Source organism: Poecilia formosa, unplaced genomic scaffold, assembly GCF_000485575.1.
Source record: "Poecilia formosa unplaced genomic scaffold, Poecilia_formosa-5.1.2 Scaffold2481, whole genome shotgun sequence".
NCBI classification, from domain to species: domain Eukaryota; kingdom Metazoa; phylum Chordata; class Actinopteri; order Cyprinodontiformes; family Poeciliidae; genus Poecilia; species Poecilia formosa.
The window spans coordinates 1-7,299 of NW_006802420.1; the positions used below are offsets into that span (position 1 = coordinate 1).

Here is a 7,299-nt window from a genome sequence, read left to right on the forward strand (position 1 = left end):
GCCAGGCAGCTGGCAGATTGTTAAAATCACTCATTTATTTGTAGTTAAAACATTAAAAGACTTACATTAGCTGTGCAGCTTCACAGCTTTGCTTTAAATGATGTTTCAGTGATGTTTGTTGTTTCTTGCAGGACCCAAGTGCTGGGATGACGTGTGGTGCAACCGTTATCTTCCATCAGTCTGTGCCAAAAACATCTGAGATCTCTCCGACAGAAATCCAACAAACAGGACTGGATGTCTTGTTATGTGTGTCTGCTTTTACATTTTAATGATCAAACTTGATTAAAAATTTAAAAATGATTTTCCAAAGTTTTGTAAGATTTTCCCTGTGTGATAAATAAAATAATCAAGATATAGAAATTAAACATTTGAATTCATTAAACTAGTTTGTGAACCAAAGCCTGAGCTTCCCTGTGTTTACTCTGCATGTAGAGAAATCAACTTTCTCTCTTCTTTGGAGTATGTGTACGTCTTAATCCAAAAATGATTTACTGGGGAACTTGATCACCAAATGGTTCACAGGTGACCAATCGATCAGCTGAAGGTCAGTTGAGGGACATCAGAGAGCGGAGATGCCAACTGTAGGAGTAAAACTAGAAAACAAAAAGAATGCAAAGCTCAGAAATACCCTAATGAAATATAACTGAACTTATAATAATAAAGATGATGACAAACAATTAAACTGAATAGTCTAATTGTTTTTAGACTATGCAGACCTGCTAAAAGCAGATTTATATTAGTAAGTCTTTGTGGAATAAAGTTTTTCATAACTAATTCTTAAACCTAAACAACACTTTTTATATGAATAAGTTTTTTAACCATGGACAGCTCCATCAAAAAGTAGTCTTTATGTCTTATCAGAAGACTCAACAGTGACACCCAGTGGTTGTGATTGTCAAATGTTTCTGCTATCAGTGAAAGCTGAATGGATCAGCCTGATCATTTAATAATTAGCAGTGTTTTAGTCCATCCATCCATTTTCTTACACCTTTGTCCCTTAGTGGGGTCGGGAGGTGCTGGTGCTTCTCCAGTGAACGTTTCAGGGAAGACAGGTCGCCTGGACAGGTCGCCAGTCTGTCGCAGACAGACAGGAGAAACAACCATGCACTCACACCTCGGGAGACTTTAGAGAGACCAATTTACCCAACAGTCATTTATTTGGACTGTGGGAGGAAATCAGAGTACCCAGAGAGAACCCACCATGCAGAGGGAGAACATGCAAACTCCATGCAGAAAGACCAGGGAATCGAACCCAGAACCTTCTTGCTGCAAGGCAACAGCTCTACCAACTGCTCCACAGTGCATGAAATAAAAATAAAAATGGCTTTGAAGCCTCTTTAGCATAACTCTCATAGTAATGCCTTTTGTCTACTGGCTGCTGACCCACTGAATCCCTGAAAAGGACAGAGCATAAGATATGTAGAAATGTTGTCATGGAGGGCAAATTAAATATTTGAATATAAATAATATGGGGCATATTTGGATTCTACATTCTAGACTAAAGTGCACAATGCATAACAACTTTATTTATCCATAGACTAACACTTAAACGAGTCACAGAGCACAGGTAAAGTAAATACAACATAAAATAAGTAAACAGCAAGGAATATACATCAACAAGGGTTAGGATTTGATAAGCTTTGGCTTCTTCCCCTTTAGAGATGAATATTAAAGTTTTGTTTTTGTGTTTGATGATTATTTCTCTTCTTATCGTCAGAGAAGTTCTGGTCAGTCATTATGAATGGCTGAATATTTTTTTAATATTAATGTGTGTTCAGAGTTAATGAGAGCAGACTGAATGTGTTCCAAGAAAGCAAACCTCTCTTTTATTCTTTGACCTTTGCAGAAATAAAACTGAAGAATCAAAGCAAGATGGTGTGTGGTTTATTCTCCATGTTTGTTTTCCTATTTTCTGAAGTTTCATTTGTTGCACTTTGTATGGAGGCATAGAGCGACCACCAAGGCAGAATGAAAACAGAACTATGTTAGTTTGTAAAGTGAAAACATTATTGATCTGATATACTTTTACATAAGAACAATACTATTATAAATATTATCGCACTGTAACAGAAAAAAGCTCACATTCTAATATGCAAAATGTCTGTATGACGGGAATTATCTTATTGTACAAATGTCAAAAAGATCCTGTTAGAAAAAACCTTAAACTAAAAGTATGTAGAGCAGTGTATGAAACATTTCATGTCCAGACATAATTGTGAAATGTTCGATCACTGCATCTCAACCAATCAATTGTTTATGAAGCAACCTTCATATTAAGAGCTGCTCAGCATCCTCACAATAGGAGCAGTTGAGTTTTGTATTGTATAATAACGTGTCATATTCACTGTGTCATCTTAAATGACACAGTGAATATGATATTTACTGATACTGATATTTATTTAATACTTTGTACAAAAGTGTATGTTGGTAATAACAGCTTCAGATGCTCCTGCTGGAGAAACTAGTCGCATGCATTACTCATGTGTGAATTTGGCCCATTCTTTCACACAGTGATTAAATCTTTAAAGTTTTATGGACCTCTTCTTTAAACTGATTTTTAAGGCGCTTTCGCACTGCACGGAACAGAACGGAACGGAATGGGTGTGTTCGCATTACAACTTGCGTTCCACCCGGCCCCAAGTGTTCTGCTTTGAACCAGCAGCTGATTGGCTGCTGGTTGTTATGGAGTCAGACACTGATTTTCGTCTCAATATCAGCCAATCAGCTGCTGGAACGCTTGGGGCCGGGTGGAACGCAAGTTGTAATGCGAACGATGCGTTCCATCCTGTTCCGTGCAGTGCGAAAGCGCCTTTACTTCTCTCCATAGATTTTCAACTGAATTCAAGACAGGTGATTGGCTGGGCCATTAAGCAGCTTGATCTACTTTCTCTGAAGCCAGTTGAGCGTTTCCTTGGATCTGTGTTTGGGACAGGGACAGCCATTTACTGTGTATGCGGCGGCCCTACGCTGCCATAATTTAACAAAGAAAAAGTATATTAAATATAATTTATATCGACCGCGACAGCCTATTGGTTTATTTAATTGGCGGACATTGGGGTTATCCAATGAAATCCCTCAGTCCTCTTTGGCCCGCCCCTTCTCTCCACTCCAAATTTATAAATGGCGCCTTTTCAGCTAACCAGAGTCCGAGAAAAGTGAGCGGATACGAGACGGGGCAGGTCAGAAAAACTTTGATAGCAAAAGCTAAAAAGCGCGCAAGTCCATTGAGAACAATGTGTCAAACTAACCGATGTGTTTTCCACACAAACTTTACAGTTTTATGAATCATGAAATATTGTAGCGACCCCTTCCACCCTTTTATGATTTTTGTTCTCACTTATAAAAACATAAGGTACTGATTTCATTAGTACAGGTGGTTCATTATTTTAATTCAACCATGTTCCTGTTAGAAGTGATGAAGTCATGAAATAAAAGTCAGTTTAAGTGACTAAGAGGTAAATAATTATGCTTAATAATATAATAATAATTAATAATTCTGCTTTGAGGTTTTATTCTAGACTACTGTAATTAACTTTTCTGACTTTATTGATTTGATGTTAGTAATTCAGAGATTCTCTTGTATCGCACCAGCAGGGAACCAGATGCATTCTGCAGGAAGACCTGCTTATCCGTTACAATGCAAAGAGTAAGAAAAAGACAATCACTACACTTTGTGATTGTGGTGTGTGAAAATCACACCTTACAAATGTTTGAAGAAAACACTACATGGTGCAACTCTGCCACCTGCTGACATCAAATCATAACTGCAGCTGAAAGAGTGAAAACATTTCAAGATTTTAATTCTGATCATTTTAATGATTGACTAAGAAAATAAACCCCAAAAATTCAGTGTCAAAAAATAAGAATGTTGTGAAAAAGTTAACTATTAATGTCACTTCTACACGTCTCAGCTAATTAACTTTGAACCCTCAACAAGATTTTTTGCTAAATATTTTCATGAGACGTTCAGGATCTAACACTTCGTTCTCTTAAGACTACAAGGCTCTTTACTGCTGGCCATGTTGCGTTCATGTGCCTGGGACTAAATGTAGATGCTCACAATCAGAGCTATGCTCTCTCCCTCTTGATAAAAGTAAATGTGTGACTGCTAAATACCCTCCATGGGTTTTGGAAGAAATGTGAAGCCATAGTACGCTTTTACTTTAGAGGTAAAACAATAAAACAGAGCTGCCCAAAGTGGGTCCTGGAGGAAAGTGGGTCCTGGAGGACCCGCTTCCTGCATGTCTTAGTTCTCTCCCTGGTGGTAGTAACAACCTTTTCAGCATGTCAATGTTCTTCTTAGGCCTCTAATGACCCATCATTGGATCCAGGTGTGCTAAACCAGGGAGAGAACTAAAACATGCAGCATGCCGGCCCTCCAGGACCCACTTCGGGGGCCACTGACAGAAATGAAACACACTGACCACTGGCAGGTTCAGAACTGATCGGCCTTTTGGAAAATCTCCCAAACCTTTTGTCTGATCTGCTCCTGATGCAGAGTCTCATATCTGAGCTGCTGAAGCTTGGAGCTCCTTCAGCCTGGTCATGTTGTCCTGGTTTCCTCTCTCACTAGTCTCTTTCTTCCACAGTCACTGAGGACGACCTGAGACGAGACAAACGGCTGTTTACTGTGTTCAATAAGAACAGTTTATCCGTTTTTGCCTTTTAAATGTAAAGGTAAAGATAACTGGATGAATTGCACTCTGAACTTTCACAAAGTGTAATTTAAAACAAAGACCACCACCCAGCCACGAAAAACCGATTGCATAGACTTAGTCACAACTTTAAGTTCCTGTTGAACTAGATGTGAACTATCAGGTCATTTCTACCCATATAATTTCCTCATTTTGTGGATGTAACAAGACTAAAAGCTCTATAAATATCCAGTGATTCTGCAGTAAGGACTGAAGGTGCTGGCTGAGAAGACGGATCATTCTGCATCAGGTTTGCTGATCAAATTTCTTATCGTCTTAGTGCCAATGTCAGTTTCATTAACATGTATGCTTTATTTTGACTTTTGTTCAGCTTGCAAATTTGCATCTTTTCATCATCTCCACCATGAAGTTGTTGGCTGTGTTCCTCCTGGTTTCCTCTGCGGTCGCTCAGGCCAGTGAGTATTAAATAAATTAAAGTACACACTGTGTTATGTCTTGTCAATGTGGGCATTATGTTTTAGAATAAATTTATTGTTGCATCATTTTGATGTTATAATTTGTCACAAAATAAAGTTATTCTCAAACTCATGCTACGTAAACCATTTAGCTGGAAGCCTGTGTTTGTTTTTCATCAGCACATTTTGACTCGATCCAGACATCCATCACCTGTCCTTCTGGCTGGACTCTGATCTACAGTCGCTGCTTTCTCTATGTTCCCAATTACATGACTTGGGCGGATGCAGAGGTGATTTCCAACAACACTTTGCTCTTATTTCCTGCTGCTCTGCTTTATTTCACAGTGAGAAATAAAACAAACTTCATTTAGTTGTGTGTTTATCTGTAGAAAAACTGTCTGTCCATGGGGGCAAACCTTGCATCAGTTCACAACCCGTACGAGTACCATCAGGTTCAGAATCTGATAGCTGCAGCAGGTCACGGGTCCAAAAAAGCATGGATTGGAGGCTCTGATGAGGAGCAGGTATTTCTACCAGGATACTTTAGTTGTGAAATATTTTATAAGACATTGAATGAAACATATCATCTGCTGAACTTTGTCTTGCAGGAGAAGACTTGGTTGTGGAGCGATGGAAGCCCGATGATCTACACAAACTGGTGTCGATGGCAGCCTGATAATCGTTTTTCCAGCCAGCACTGTCTACAGATAAACTATTCAGGTAAAGAAAATGTCACGTCTGCTTTTCTGTTGGTATAAGAACTGATGAGTAAAAAGTTTATTTACTTTGCATATAAACTTTTTAGTTGACCTCCACATACAGTTGAAAGCAGAAGTTTACATTTGATAAAATTCATTCAGGTCAAAAGATAGTTATCCATGATAATGACCAAATGTATGTAAACTTCTGAATTTGGAGAAAATTACAAAAGAAATCTCCAAAATAAATTCTTGCCAAGTTTTATGGCATTTAGCAAATAGAAACACTTTTGACAATTCAAACTACCATAAAAGAAAGACATTTGGTCTGATTTAACTTCAGACATTGTTTTGTATTCTGTGTAATTAAATGTCTGGTTAAAACTATATTTACTACATAAACAGCAAAAGCTTATGATAATTTATTGTTGCAAATTAGTTTAGTTAATAATCCTTTTCAGTCATCTTGTCAGGGTTTTCATTATGTGATGTTTGACTGATTTGTTGTGTTGCTCCTAGTTGGAAAGTGCTGGGATGACTCCTGGTGTGATTTCTGTCGGCCTTCTGTCTGCGCCAAAGAGATCTGAAAAAAAGGTTCCCAAAGAGGCCTGATGTGTAAAACAGAACCAGTGGAGGATGAATGCTAGGAGTTTCTGTTTACCTGCCGTTTTGCAACTTTATAAAGATATTTATGCTTATTCACTTCATATCATTTCTGTCTTTAATGCAACCTAAGGAATGAAGCGACAAGCAAACAGCTGCTGGATTGTCTCTCTGTAATAAGATCAGACTGAATGAGTTATAATAAAAGATCATCTAAGCAAAACTTTATTCTATTCTTTGGCTTAGCAAGAATAAAACTCTGAGCAATCAAAACATGATGGTGTGTGGTTTATTCTGACTGTGTTCTGTTTTCTTAATTATTTTTAACACTGTGTTAGTTATTACAATATAAATGTCACATTATTACAAGTTTTAGTCAAACTTGAGGTTCTTTCATCAAAAAAGCAGAGAAAAGTTACTTTCTATCACCTGGTGATGTATTTTTGTCTTTACTTTGTCCTGGGACTGCTCTCATTAAAAAGCATGTGTGGAAGAAAGTTTGAAGTCATTTCCTCTGGATTTAATAATTAGTAAAACACTTTCCTATATATAGTTAATGTGTAACAACATTTAAAGTGGAGCTGTTACATGTTGTTTCTTCTAAAATACATCTGAGTTTGTTTGACATGTTGAGTCATTGCATGGAATGCGTTGATTTAATTTTACACTGATTAATTAAGATGATATTTCCAGCTTTCGTTAACTGATCTGCTTTGGCTCCAACATTCAGGCTCAAGTTCAACACTTCTGTTTACTTTAGTTATCTCTCTGTCCCATTTGCTTGTAATAATAGTTTGTTCTGTGGCATCTGATGTCAGGCAGGGTTGCAGATGCAGGTGTTGACATGTTCAGATGTGTGGTTTTGAAATGCAACAAAGGATAAAAGAG

At 37.7% G+C, this 7,299-nt stretch overlaps 1 pseudogene; it reads left to right on the plus strand.

Moving 5' to 3' along the window:
* The first annotated feature begins 130 nt into the window (after positions 1 to 130).
* Positions 131 to 6,455, plus strand: LOC103133272 (type-2 ice-structuring protein-like; annotated as a pseudogene).
* The last annotated feature ends 844 nt before the right edge of the window (positions 6,456 to 7,299 follow it).